The following is a 15563-nucleotide window of genomic DNA, read 5'->3' as shown; positions in this document are numbered from 1 at the left end:
AGGGTCCCAGCATGAAAATGAGATTGGAATAGAGGGTTGTGGAAGTGCTGTGAGAGTCAAATGGAGACTTGAAAATTCTCAAATATTAGGAAACCTATATTTAGCCAAGGACTCTGGCACAATTTAGCTCCCTCTATGTCTATTTTCATGTAAGATTTTTCTCATTTTTCTTAAGTATATGAAAACAATTATACTCCTGATATGCATTCAGATGTAACTCCTTTTTATCATTGTAAAAGTAATACATGATTAATCAAGGCAGTTCGGAAAGCATACAACAAAAAAAAAGGTAAATTTTATTGTCACCCTGCTTATTTAACTTATATGCAGAGTACATCATGAGAAACGCTGGGCTGGAAGAAACACAAGCTGGAATCAAGATTGCCGGGAGAAATATCAATAACCTCAGATATGCAGATGACACCACCCTTATGGCAGAAAGTGATGAGGAACTCAAAAGCCTCTTGATGAAAGTGAAAGAGGAGAGTGTAAAAGTTGGCTTAAAGCTCAACATTCAGAAAATGAAGATCATGGCATCCGGTCCCACCGCTTCATGGGAAATAGATGGGGAAACAGTGGAAACAGTGTCAGACTTTATTTTTCTGGGCTCCAAAATCACTGCAGATGGTGACTGCAGCCATGAAATTAAAAGCCACTTACTCCTTGGAAGGAAAGTTATGTCCAACCTAGATAGCATATTCAAAAGCAGAGACATTACTTTGCCAACAAAGGTCCATCTAGTCAAGGCTATGGTTTTTCCTGTGGTCATGTATGGATGTGAGAGTTGAACTGTGAAGAAGGCTGAGCGCCGAAGAATTGATGATTTTGAACTGTGGTGTTGGAGAAGACTCTTGAGAGTCCCTTGGACTGCAAGGAGATCCAACCAGTCCATTCTGAAGGAGATCAGCCCTGGGATTTCTTTGGAGGGAATGATGCTAAAGCTGAAACTCCAGTACTTTGGCCACCTCATGTGAAGAGTTGACTCATTGGAAAAGACTCTGATGCTGGGGTGGGGATTGGGAGCAGGAGAAGGGCACGACAGAGGATGAGATGGCTGGATGGCATCACCGACTCGATGGACGTGAGTCTGAGTGAACTCCGGGAGTTGGTGATGGACAGGGAGGCCTGGCGTGCTGCGATTCATGGGGTCGCAAAGAGCCGGACACGACTTAGCGACTGAACTGAACTGAACACTCAAGACTAACAGATTTTACTATTTTGGTACGATTTTCTTTTATATTTTGCTCAAATCCCATGTAATTATAAATATCTACACAAACCTTGTATAAAACATCTGCATATAATTTTATCACCTCATTTAATGTTACGTCTTGAGCATTTTCCATTACCAACAGCATTTTCTTCATTACTTGTTTTATGAGTCTCTAACATTCCTTCTTGGGAGATATGTTATAGTTTAATTGTTTAGTGAATTCAGCACTGTTGGACTCTTAGTTCTCATTATCTCTATTAAAAGCAGCACTACAATGAGCGTTTTTGCTTCATTATTTCTGTGTATGTCTCTGATTTTATCTGAAACAAATTCTTAGAAGTTGCATTTCTGAATCAAAGCTATATATGATTTGAAATCCACCTGAAAAATAATGCCAAATTTCTTTCCAGAATAGTTTACTCTTGGACTTCTATCTTCCTGCTTATATCTCTAAGAATAGTGATTTTCAATTTTGTTTCTACCTTTACACATGTAAATACACCCACATACGCAGACTTAATTAATTCACAGCGTACATCTGTACCCCACTACTTTATCTCCTGCTTTAAAAAAAAAAAAAAATAAGAGCATTGGAGTTAAAGTGAGATTGATTAACTGTAAGAAAATCTTGAATCTATTGTAAAGAGATAATACTCACAAGCTGCAGTGCCTAAGTATATTTTCTGTAATTGGTCATAAATTATTAGGTAGCGTGTATGACTCCATACCTCAGATATGAACACACCCATTACTTTAGAGAGAGCTTCCTGTCAATTGCTTTCCAGAAACAGTTTTATGAATAAAGATTAAGGCTATGTATCATTATGTCAACCTGAGAACATTATCATAAACATTTCACTACAAGTCTTAATTTAAAAAAATAAAATAAAATGCTGGATAAGCCAAGGTACTGAGACTTATTCCAAAAAATTGAAGCAAAAATTTTTTTCATCTGGCATCAGGAAGACAAGACACCAGAAATCATTTGAGGAGAGATATCTCTATATCAGCAACTATCTTTATCTCTATTCATTTTAGTGAATTCCACCAATTATTATGCACTGATGCAATGGCCACATAAGCACTCCTTGTATGTTATCAGAAAAGCTACTTTGAAAAAAAAAAACTTTTATTTTGTACTGGGGTTTAGCCAATTAACAAATGTTGTGTGAGAGTTTCAAGTGAACAGTGAAGGATTCAGCCATACATACGTATGCATGTATCCATTCCCCCTCAAACCCCTCTCCCATCCAGACTGCCACATAACTGAACAGAGTTCCCTGTGCTGTACACTAGGTACTTACTGATTATCTATTTTAAATATAGCAGTGTGTACATGCCCATCCCAGAGTCCCTAAATATCCCTTCCCCCTATCCTCCCCTGCCCCAACCCCTGGCAACCATAAGCTCTTTTTCAGTTTCAAAGTCTGTGAGTCTGCTTCTGTTTTGTAAGTAAGTTCATTTGCATCACTCCTTTTGTGAATTAAGCCAGACAGAGAAGGGGAAATATCATGTCATCCCTTATATGTGGAATCTAGAAAGGCCACTTTTTAAATCATTATTTTGAATTATAACAGAAGTACTCAATTCCTAGTAGAATATTTTCAGCAAGCATTTAACAAAATGATGGTTGTTGGGGTTATTTCATTTTACAACATCACATTAGCATTAACTTTTCATTTTACCAGGGCAGCCAAAGTACACATATTATATGAACCTAGATTGCTCTTCTTGAGACAGAATGAACTGAAGGTCCCTAGGCAGAGCCATTAGGAGATCAGAGTTATATTAAAACATTACACAAAGGAAGTAAAGATTTCCATCAGTTGGGCCATCTTTGTAAAGTCATATTAAGAACAAGTGATGCAGGTCCTTCTGTTCACAGAGCTCTCTGGTGGTCCCTCTTGAGGGAAGAGAAGTACAACATGTCTCTTATCTTGTAGAAGTTTATTCTCTATTTTACAAAATACACCCATTTAAATGCAAGATTAAATGCAAAAAGTAAACACTTTACATTGAAATCAGTGCCATAGAAATGGGTATAATGAACCTCCAATATAGAGAAAATGAAGTATTTTGTATAAAAGATGAGAAGAAGGACTTTTTAGAAGGATGTGAATCTGAATTTATCTGAGGGTGATGTGTAGGCGTAAGAAAAATAGGAAGACACTTTGGCAAGTATATAAATGGATCAACAGCCATTAAACAAAAGTTGATGACAAAAGAGTTCTGCTGCTGCTGCTGCTGCTAAGTCGCTTCAGTTGTGTCCGACTCTGTGTGACCCCAGAGACGGCAGCCCACCAGGCTCCCCCGTCCCTGGGATTCTCCAGGCAAGAACACTGGAGTGGGTTGCCATTTCCTTCTCCAATGCATGAAAGTGAAAAGTGAAAGTGAAGTCGCTCAGTTAGGTCCGACTCTTAGTGACCCCATGGACTGCAGCCTACCAGGCTCCTCTGCCCATGGGATTTTCCAGGCAAGAATACTGGAGTACTCAGTGTTTTACCTGGATTTAATGTTTTCATGTGGGCCTCTATGCTAGGGCCCCAGCATGAAGATGAGATTGGAATAGAGGGTTGTGGAAATGCTGTGACAGTCAAATGGAGACTTGAAAATCATTACAATCAGAAATTATCTGGGAAAAAAAAAAAGCCATAATATAGTGATCACCGAAAGGGGCCTTTGCCAATAAACCTCTCCTTGCCATTGACAAAAACATTGGTTCTCAACCTTTGGTATACAGAGTCATATTATGAGAAGTTTCTAAAATCTAGATTTCTGTATTATAACCACAGAGTGTACATGTAATGGGTCTGGGATGGGATCCAAGAATATTCACATATTACAAGATTCTAATGCGAGTGCTCTGTGGGCTACACTTTGGCTTTAAGAACTACCTCTCTGAAAGCACTGTCCTCCCGGTTCATAGGTTCCTGCCCTAAATGACACTGGCAGGATGAGACAGTAACCTGTTTCAATCATACATATGGATTTTTTCATAACCAGATTTAGAGCAGACATTGGGCCTTCCAAGTACATTTCTCACAGACACTGGCAGAGAGTTGGACACAGAGCAGACATTTAATAAAAACGAACAGTTGGTGATGTTTGTACAACTATAATTAGTCATGTGGCAGCTGGTCATAGTTCTAAGCATCTCAAAAAAGTTAGTACCTCTAATTACTTCTAACTGAACAAACCTCTTTTTGTAGAGTGGCCTGTCTTCTACTTTTTGGTCAGAGATAGTCTTCTGGGCTGACATTAGTTGGATGCTCATCCTCATACCCCAAGGTCAGAGAACACAGAACCTATTCTTTGGATTCCCTTTAGTAGTCATGCTCTTAATTTTTTGAGACAAAAAATAATCACTGAAAAGCCCATTTGATAATAGCCCAAACCACCTATGATGATAAAAAGATTGTTTTTATGCTTAGCACAACTAGAATTTCAGCAGAGTGGTCAGTCATTTCTGGGTTCCAGAACACTTTCGAAAAAATAGCAATAAAATTCTCTAAAAAACACAGTGACTGAATGTGTATGTACGTGTGTGCCTTTTGATGGGGATACTGTGTAATATTTATCATGGGTTTATATTTACTCCTCTGATTACTACTGAATGGTGCAATGCTCTTGAAAATACAGCATTTGTTTGCGATCATATGACACCTTAAAATCTGTTTCCTAAGGAAAGCACAATAATTAATTGTTTTATGTCTCAGTTATACTTCAGTGGAGTAGATTTATTTTCACTTGGTATCAGGGAGACATGATACTAAGAAATTTTTGAGGGAAGATAACTACTTTAGTGTGAAATGCAATAGATGAGAAATGAGACCCAGCTTCTCATCTTCATCTTTGGTATTAAGTAGCAGTATGACTAAATAGAATAATTTCAAGTTAATCCTCAGCTACAAACAAAAGAAAGCAGAAAGGATGTTGTTTGCATCAAAATGTTACTGTAAATGCACAGTACACCAGCACCTTGCTAAGACATCTGAATTTTTTTAAATAAAAATTTAGAGAAGAAAGCAAGTCTCTTATGGAAATAACTCAAAGGCAATTTTTTAAAGTACAGCAATTGTGTCAGCCTCTAGTATTTAATGATAGTTGGTCAAAAGTTAGGATTAGTTTACCAGAAATCATTAGAATTGAATAAGCTTCCTAATTTAGACAGGAAAAAATGATTTAAAATGATTAATACTATTAAAAGATTCTGTGCTTCACCAAATATATAGAACACATTTGAAATGATCATACTAATTTTTTAAAACCAGCATGTTAACAGTTAATTTCTGTAGGCCAAGTAGTCATTCCTAGCTTAACAAGTTACTTGTCATATTTTTTCTTGCAAAGATACCAGCTCAACCCTTCTTTATTGAAAAACTATATTTGAAATAGACAGGTGATTACAATACTATTGAATCTCTCCGTTCTTCTGAACAGTATCGGAAAAATAAAATGAGATTAGAATTGTCTGGAAGGCAATTAATATAGTAAATATTGTTGTTTTTCATATTTTTCACTATAATCATTACAGCAATAGTGGTACTTATACTTGTAGTAGCATAGTGGTAATAACATGTGGAATTGGAAAAAACCTGGATTTAAGTCCTTGGTTTGCCACTGACTAAAATTTAACTGTTAGATATGCAGTTTCTTTATTTGTAAAACGGGAATAATAAAATGATTTCATCTACAGAGTGGTTGTAAAATTCAAATGTAAAAGAGTTCTGAAAATTATGAAGTTCATTGCATATGCTGACACTCACTGCTATAACTTACATATAAATATACACATTATCTTTACCTATTTTTATATTACTGGCTTTACCAAGCTTAATGATGTGTATTGGAAATGTTCTGAATCTGTTTTTATTAAGTTTTTTTATAATTATCAGTGGCCTTCAAGATCAACTAATCTATTCTAGATATTGTATAGATTAGGAAAATCATCCAGAAGAGATGTTAAAACCTTGTCTAAGGTGGTATACTTTGAGGTGACTTAGTGGGACCCTATCCTGATTTTTTATTAGAGTTCGCATTATTTCATTAGTTACATAATGTATTCTTTAAATCTTCAAAGCAAATCTTGCAGGATGTTGGAAATGTTCTATGTAAAAGTGTTTTGAGTCTAATAAACATGCCCAGTCCTAGATTAAATAAAATTAACAAACTTCTTCAAAGTTGAATCACATACGTTCTTGAATATATTAGACTGCACTGTATGAAACTCTAGAAAAAAGATTTACTATCTATTATGGCCAAAATCTTTCAACCATTGAAATGTATTTTATGTTATTGGCCTTTAAGTGAATTATAGATCACATTGATCAAAATGTTACTTTATCACACTGGAAGTTACATGACTATCAGTGGGACATACCTGGTTTTGGTAAGGAATAATAGATGAACAAAGTGATCTTCAGAATTAGCACTGTACACTTACCACCACTGTGAAGTATTTGTAGCAGTACTTATGTGAATTATATAAGCATTGTTTCAATATGCAGCCCATTGGCCCAAATGGATGTTTACTGGTTTGCTTTCACATAATTGAGATAACTGACACAACTTTTTTTCAGTAATATACGATTTTATGTTAAGAGGTTATTATCTAATTGTATGAGGTACTTAAATTCTAAAGGAATGTCGTGTCTGCATCATGCAGCAACAGGTTAATTTGAAACTAGAAAAACAGTTCATGAAAAATAGTAAGAGTCCCTGAGGAGCTGGCAAAAAAGCAAACATTCAGAAGCATCAAGGATATAGAAAACAGATGTAAAGACAGAGCAGTAAGTCACTCTAGAGAACTAGACATCCACACAGGCAGACACTATAGACAAGGGGAGAAGACATTCTTTAAAATTGCATCCGGGTTTGCTACAGTCTGCAGTAGTTATGTCTTCTTTCTGCTATATTATAATAACCACAACCTGAACAAATGATCTGCTTCCTAAATTGTAGGTCTCTAACTATCAAGTAGAGCCAATCACCAAAAAGTCACAATAATCAAAGACACTGCTGCTGCTGCTCCTAAGTTGCTTCAGTCGTGTCCGACTCTGTGCGACCCCAGAGATGGCAGCCCACCAGGCTCCGCTGTCCCTGGGATTCTCCAGGCAAGAACACTGGAGTGGGTTGCCATTTCCTTCTCCAATGCATGAAAGTGAAAAGTGAAAGTGAAGTCGCTCAGTCATGTCCGACTCTTCACGACCCCATGGACTGCAGCCTACCAGGCTCCTCCATCCATGGGATTTTCCAGGCAAGAGTGCTGGAGTGGGGTGCCATCGCCTTCTCCGAATCAAAGACACAATTAGGTTTAAATAAGTTTTTATAACCTATAGATGCATAACAGATTGTTACAGAAAATTAAAGATGTGTAGATTTTATAAACATCTAAAATCAGTGGTAACCACTCTTTGCATTTATGTACATATAATTTGTTCCTTATTGTTCATGTTGGCACATATATCAAATGTGAACCACTGTTCTCACAGCGAGAAATGATCCATTACTCCACTACACATTTCTTAAGGTGTAGAAAATATCTGTTGATTGACTAGTAGTGTGATAAGGAAATAATATTACCTAACTCTCCATAGGGCTGAACATGAGAAATTAAATATGTAAATACATACATTTGTGTGTGTATAGTGTAGTAATGTAGTGTTAGTTGCTTAGTCATGTCTGACTCTTTGCGACCCCATGGACTGTGACCCGCCAGGCTCCTCTATCCGTGGGGATTCTCCAGGCAAGAATACTGCAGTGGATTGCCATTCCCTTCTCCAGAGTGTGTGTGTGTGTGTGTGTGTATACATGTATGTATGTATAAATGTATATATATTACATTAGTATGTTATAAATAAACATTATATGTTTTATATATAAATATAAACATTATAGGTATAAAAGAAAGCACTGCTTGAATACACAGGAAATTATATATCTGTGCTTGTCATTAACACAACAGTAAGGATGATGACCAAGATGACCATAATGATGAAATGCTCACTGGCTCACAAATCATTTAAAGTGCATTCTGGAGTCCAGACAGGAAATTTACTGATTACTAATTAAATTCATTTCTGGAACACAATAAAGCATGTTCCCCCATGTGACTTTCTTTAAACTTAATGTCCCACTTGTGTTAAGAAGGAAAAAACACTAGAGACAGAAAACAGATTAAGAACTCTTAAACTTCCCCAATATACACAAACACACACACACACTCTCTCTCTTACTATATGTATATGACTTTTGTCCAATTAAATTACTTCTCTGAAATTTGGATTCTCTTAGTGAACAGTTTAAGATAAACAAACTCTATCTAATAGATGTCTTGTGAGAACTATTTAAATTCTGTAGGTATGTGTTATCTTCAAGGTATTTTTAAAAAAGTGAAAAATATAAATACTGCTTTTGCAGACAATGGAATGTATTTCTTTTTAGACAGATCCATTAAAATCTTCTTCAGCATTACTGGTCAGGGCATAGACTTGGATTACTATGATGTTGAATGGTTTGGCTTAGAAACAAACAGAGATCATTCTGTCGTTTTTGAGACTGCATCCAAGTACTGCATTTCAGACTCCTTTGTTTACTATGATGGCTACTCCATTTCTTCTAAGGGATTCTTGCTCACAATAGTAGATATAATGGTCATCTGAGTTAAGTTCACCCATTCCAGTCCATTTTAGTTTGCTGATTCCTAAAATGTTGACATTCACTCTTGCCATCTCCTGTTTGACCACTTCTAATTTGCCTTGATTCAAGGACCTAACATTCCAAGTTCCTATGCAGTATTGTTCTTTACAGCATTGGACTTTTCTTCTATCACCAGTCACATCCACAACTGGGTGTTGTTTTTGCTTTGGCTCCATCTCTTCATTCTTTCTGGAGTTATTTCTCCACTGATCTCCAGTAGCATATTGGGCACCTACTGACCTGGGGAGTTCATCTCTAAGTGTCATATCTTTTTGCTTTTTCATACTGTTCATGGGATTCTCAAGGCAAGAATACTGAAGTGGTTCGCATTCCCTTCTCCAGTGGACCATATTTTGTCAGACGTTTGCCTTTGACTGTGTGGATCTCAACAAACTGTGGAAAATTCTTAAAGAAATGGGAATACCAGGCCACCTGATCTGCCTCTTGATAAACCTGTATGCAGGTCAGGAAGCAACAGTTAGAACTGGACATGGAACAACAGACTGGTTCCAAATAGGAAAAGGAGTACATCAAGGCTGTATATTGTCACCCTGCTTATTTAACCTATATGCAGAGTACATCATGAGAAACTCTGGGCTGGATGAAGCACAAACCAGAATCAAGATTGCTGGTAGAAATATCAATAACCTCAGATATGCAAATGACACCACCCTTATGCCAGAAAGTGAAGAAGAACTAAAAAGCCTCTTGATGAAAATGAAAAAGGAGAGTGAAAAAGTTGACTTAAAACTCACCATTCAGAAAACTAAGATCATGGCATCTGGTCCCATCACTTCATGGCAAATAGATGGGGAAACAGTGGAAATAGTGACAGACTTTATTTTTCTGGGCTCCAAAATCACTGCAGATGGTGACTACAGTCATGAAATTAAAAGACGCTTGCCCTTGGAAGAAAAGTTATGATCATCCTACACAACATATTAAAAAACAGAGACATTACTTTGCCAACACAGGTCCATCTAGTCAAAGCTATGGTTTTTCCAGTGGTCATGTATGGATGTGAGAGTTGCACTATAAAGAAAACTGAGCACCGAAGAATTGATGCTTTTGAACTGTGGTGTTGGAGAAGACTCTTGAGAGTCCCTTGGACACGGCAAGGAAATCCATCTAGTCAATCTTAATGGAAATCAGTACTGAGTGTTCATTGGAAGGACTGATGCTGAAGCTGATTACTGATTCATTTGAAAAGACACTGATGCTGGGAAAGATTGAAGGCGGGAGGAGAAGGGGATGACAGAGATAGCTGGATGGCATCACTGACTCAACGGACATGAGTTTGAGAAAACTCTGGGATTTGGTGATGGACAGGGAGGCCTGGTGCACTGCAGTCCATGGGGTCACAAAGAGTCAGACTGACTGAGCGACTGAACTGTCGCAACTGACTGACTGACAAAATGTAGGAACTACCATTCATCTCATACTTCATTTTCCCATGCTAGGAGTATGCACATATGCATACTGAAAACATGCTGCTGGGCTTCCCTGCTGGCTCAGTGGTAAAGTATCCACCTCCCATTGCAATAGAGTCAGGTTCAGTCCCTGGTCTGGGAAGATCCCACACGCTGTGGAGCCACTAAGCCCATGTGCCACAACTATTGAGCCTGTGCTTTGGAGCCTAGGAACTGCGACTACTGAGCCCATGTTCCAGAACTACTGAAGTTCATGTGCCTGGAGCCCATGCTCTGCAAGGAGAGAAGCCACAGTGAGGAACCCGCTACACAACTGGAGAGAGTCCTCCTCTCGCTGCAACCAGATCCAGCACAGCCAAAAATAAATAAGGTTACCAAAAAGAAAAAAAATGCACACTGTCATGCCACTGAGATTAAAAGGATACAGTTCTTCTCTACTTCTGTTATCACCTAATTTTATTTTCATATAGACATCTAAGCATTAACTCTCATGAATATTCAATCAATATATATTGAATGAAAGGATACAACCTGACTCTATTAGAAATAGGACAAAGCAGATTCTAGAATGCTCAATGCTCCATAAAAATTTCAAATAAAAAACAAATTCCAGGTACTTATTATTATCAGGCAACATATTGTGTAATAATTTCCACATATTTTGGCTGTTAAAATATATGTATAATTTTATTTCAGTAAATACTACCTATAACATAAAATTCATTAAAAGATAAACTATACTGTTCTGTGCTTAGTCACATACCACTCTTTTTGAACCCACGGACCACAGCCTGCCAGGCTTCTCTGTCCATGAGATTCTCCTGGCAAGAACAGTGGAGTAGTTTGCCAGGCCCTCCTCTAGGGGATCTTCCTAACCCAGGGATCGAACCCAGGTCTGAGCCACCAGGTCTAAGCCACCAGGGAAGCCCAGGAATACTGGAGTGGGTAGCCTATCCCTTCTCCAGGGTATCTTCCTGACCCAGGAACTGAACGGGGGTCTCCTGCATTGCAGGCAGATTTTTTACCAGCTGACCTACCAGGGAAGCCCAAACTATATGGTACTAACTGGCAATTCACTGAATCATATTTACTGTATGTGACAGACAATTGTTATATGTGATTCACAGACACAAAAACAATTGTGAAATGGCAATTACCTTTAAGCAGCATAATCTAATAGGAAAGGATCCATGAGCATATGTATTTATAAAAATAATTAGAATGTGAACATTTTAACACAATGAACAAACATTTTGTAGAAGTTTAGCAACAGGAAAAATTCCTTTATATAGAGAGTTAATCATAGGTATTTGGGGATACAACAGTATTTTATCTCAGTGAGATCTTAATAGAGGCAGAGGGAAAGAATTATTGGAAATTATTTTTAAAGAATAATATGCACACTGATTTAAAGTGAAAAACATTCTTGTTGGGTATGTGTAGGTTATATGAGGCTGGAAACGTTTTGGAAGAAAACAGATTTAGATCATAGAGCACTAGGTTTATAACTGAAGTCATAAAGAATTACAGAAATTGTAAACAAAGGTGAAAATAGGTCAGACTTGTACTTATGAAGGACTATGTGACTGTCTTCTTAAATTAAAAAAAGTAGGGAACCACTATGCCATTCAGGAATGACCTAAATCAAATCCCTTCTGACGATACAGTGGAAGTGACAAATAGATTCAAAGGATTAGATCTGATAGAGTGCCTAAAGAACTATGGATGGAGGTTCGTAACATTGTACAGGAGGTGGTGATCAATCCCATCCCCAAGAAAAAGAAATGCAAAAAGGCAAAATGGTTATCTGAGGAGGCCTTACAATTAGCTGAGAAAAGAAGAGAAGCAAAAAGCAAAGGAGAAAAGGAAAGATATACCATCTGACTGCACAGCTCCAGAGAATTCCAAGGAGAGATAAGAAAGCCTTCCTAAGTGATCAATGCAAAGAAACAGAGGAAAACAATAGAATGGGAAAGACTAGAGATCTCTTCAAGAAAATCAGAGACACCAAGCTAATATTTAATAAAAAGATGTATTAAAAAAAAAGACAGAAATGGTATGGACCTAAAAGAAGCAGAAGATATTAAGAAGAGGTGGAAATAATACAGAGAAGAATTATACAAAAAAGATCTTAATGACTCAGATAACCAGGTGGTGTGATCACTCACCTTGAGCCAGACATCCTGGACTGTGAAGTAAAGTGAGCCTTTAGGAAGCATTATTATGAATAAAGCTAGTGGAGGTGATGGAATTCCAGCTGAGTTATTTAAAATCCTAAAAGATGATGCTGTGAAAGTGCTGCACTCAATATGCCAGCAAATTTGGAAAATGCAGCAGTGGCCACAGGATTGGAAAAGGTCAGTTTTCATTCCAATCCCAAAGAAAGGAAATGCCAAAGAATGTTCAAACTACCCCACAATTGCACTCATTTCACATTCTAGCAGAATAATGCTCACAATTCTCCAAGCTAGGCTTCAACAGTGCGTAAACCGAGAACTTTCAGATGTTCAAGCTGGATTTAGAAAAGGCAGAGGAACCAGAGATCAAATTGCCAACATCCGTTGGATCATATAAAAAAAAAAAAACAAGAGAATTCCAGAAAAGCATCTGCTTCTGCTTCATTGACTATGCTAAAGCCTTTGACTGTGTGGATCACAAAAAAAACTGTGGAAAATTCTTCAAGAGATGGGAATACCAGACCACCTTATCTGCCTCCTGCAGAATCTGTATGCCGGTCAAGATGCAACAGTTAGAACTGGACAGTTGGTTCAAAATTAGGAAAGGAGTATTTCAAGGCTGTATATTGTTACCCTGCTTATTTAACTTATATACAGAGTACATCATGTGAAATGCCTGGCTGGATGAAGCACAAGCTGGAATCAAGATTGCCAGGAGAAATATAACCTCAGATATGCAGATGACACCACCCTTATGACAGAAAGGAAAGAGAAACTAAAGAGCTTATTGATGAAGGTGAAAGAGGAGAGTGAAAAAGTTGGCTTAAAACTCAGCATTCAAAAAATTAAGATCATCGCATCTGGTCCCATCACTTCATGACAAATAGATGGGGAAACAATGGAAACACTGACAGTCTTTATTTTCTTGGGCTCCAAAAAAAGCACAGATGATGACTGCAGCCATGAAATTAAAAAACACTTGCTCCTTGGAAGAAAAGCTATGACCAACCCAGAAAACATACTAAAAAACAGAGACATTACTTTGCCAACGAAGGTCCTTTTAGTCAAAGCTATGGTTTTTCCAGTAGTCATGCATGAATGTGAGAGTTGGACCTTAAAGAAGGCTGAGCATCAAAGAATTAATGCTTCTGAAATGTGGTATTGGAGAAGACTCTTGAGAGTCCCTTGGACAGCAATGAGAACAATCCAGTCAATCCTAAAGGAAATCAACCCTGAATATTTTTTGGAAGGACTGAGCCTGAAACTGAAGCTCCAATACTCTGGCCACCTGATGGGAAAAGCCAACCCATTAGAAAAGATCCTGATGCTGGGAAAGATCAAAGGCAAGAGGAGAAGGGGACGACAGAGGATGAGATGGTTGCATGGCATCACCAGCTCAGTGGAGATGAGTTTGAGCAAGCTCCGGGAGATGGGGAAGGGCAGGGAAGCCTGGCGAGCTGCAGTCCATGGAGTGGCAAAGAGTCAGACATGACTGAGCAACCAAACAACAACAAATGTGACTGTCAATATGCAAGAGGCTTGTTAGAGAACCTGGAGGTGAGATCAGTTAGAAATCTACACAGGTGCATGCACTAGGCGGAATGAAGAGGGCCAATCTTTCAGTCCCTTAGGTATGCAGGCAGGGAGTCACATCAAGAACCTTTTATTGCCAGGCACCCTACTGAGTACTAGGGCTACAGTGGTTGTCAAAGAGGTAGAGAAGACAAATATTATTAATAAACTAACATGCATACAACTAAACACAAACTTTATACTGAAATATATGCTAAGCAGTTATTGACTAAAAGGGAAAAAAAGGATATAAAAAGGAGGAGGAGTTTTTAGGAAGTTTTGCTTAGTTGTTTTGAATTTGAGGCACTGCCAGGATATCAATGAGGAAGTGTCTTCCAGGCTCTGGGTTTACACTTAAGCTATAGATGTACAGCTCAACTGCATGAAGACAACTGTTCAATTCAAGATGTGCTATGACAGAGATGAAATAAGATAAAATTCCTTGCAAAGAAAATGATTGAACTGGCAAATGCTTTGTTTATAAATTTTCTTTTCCTGTCTAAGTTTCCTGTATAAAGCTGCATTTACTTGTAAAGAACTGATTTTTCCACTTTATGAAATTGTAGGTTCAATTCTCAAGAAGATTCTCAATTTAAGAAAAAGACAATAACATGGGGACCTCTTTTCTTACAATGGAAAGAAAATTTACAAAAGATTGTTATATCTCCTGACTGTAGAACTGCCTATAGTATAATAAAACAAGTCACAGAAGACAAAGAATCTATCAACAAAAAAATCAGCAATTGGTTTGGAGTCACATAAAGCTTCTTTTTAAACATCTCAAAACAAATAAACATGCCAGATTCTCTTGGAATAATCCTCTGGTTACAAAATGGAATTTATTATTTCTGCAAATATTTTTCACTGGACAAAGATTAGTGTCCAGTAACAACCAGAGTGATGAAGGCTTTGCTTAACTTTTTTTTTTAATTTTATTTTATTTAACTTTACAATATTATATTGGTTTTGCCATATATCAAAATGAATCTGCCACAGGTATACATGTGTTCCCCATCCTGAACCCTCCTCCCTCCTCCCTCCCCATACCATCCCTCTGGGTCGTCCCAGTGCACCAGCCCCAAGCATCCAGTATTGTGCATCGAACCTGGACTGGCAACTCATTTCATATATGATATTACACATATTTCAATGCCAGAAGGCTTTGCTTAACTTTTACATTCATATTACACTGTCATTTTTATGAGTAAAGATAAAGAACTAAATCATAATAGTTTTCCTTTAGAATAACATTTAAGTATTATTTATTATACAATTTTTTTCTACAAAGAACAATTTATTATTGACATCTCACAGCTGTTCATCCAAATGAAACCCTCAGAAGTTTTTGATGAATGCAAACTATTAGTGTCTAGCATTAGTTACTCAAAATTGCAGAGCAAGAAGGAAAACTGAGATTCTGGATAAGTAATACCCAAAGGTATCAAAAAAGAAATTCTTCACATTAAATTCTAT

At 37.4% G+C, this 15563-nt stretch overlaps 1 protein-coding gene across 6 annotated transcripts in view; it reads right to left on the bottom strand.

Moving 5' to 3' along the window:
• ANO3 (anoctamin 3) overlaps nucleotides 1-15563 on the bottom strand; it is a 496934-nt gene that overhangs the window by 441434 nt on the left and 39937 nt on the right. The gene's annotated exons all lie outside the window — the stretch shown is intronic.

Source organism: Bos grunniens, chromosome 15, assembly GCF_055505025.1.
Source record: "Bos grunniens cultivar Pamir isolate PY7600 chromosome 15, Bosgru_T2T1.0, whole genome shotgun sequence".
Lineage (NCBI taxonomy): Eukaryota > Metazoa > Chordata > Mammalia > Artiodactyla > Bovidae > Bos > Bos grunniens.
This window is presented reverse-complemented; position numbering and strand designations above follow the sequence as displayed.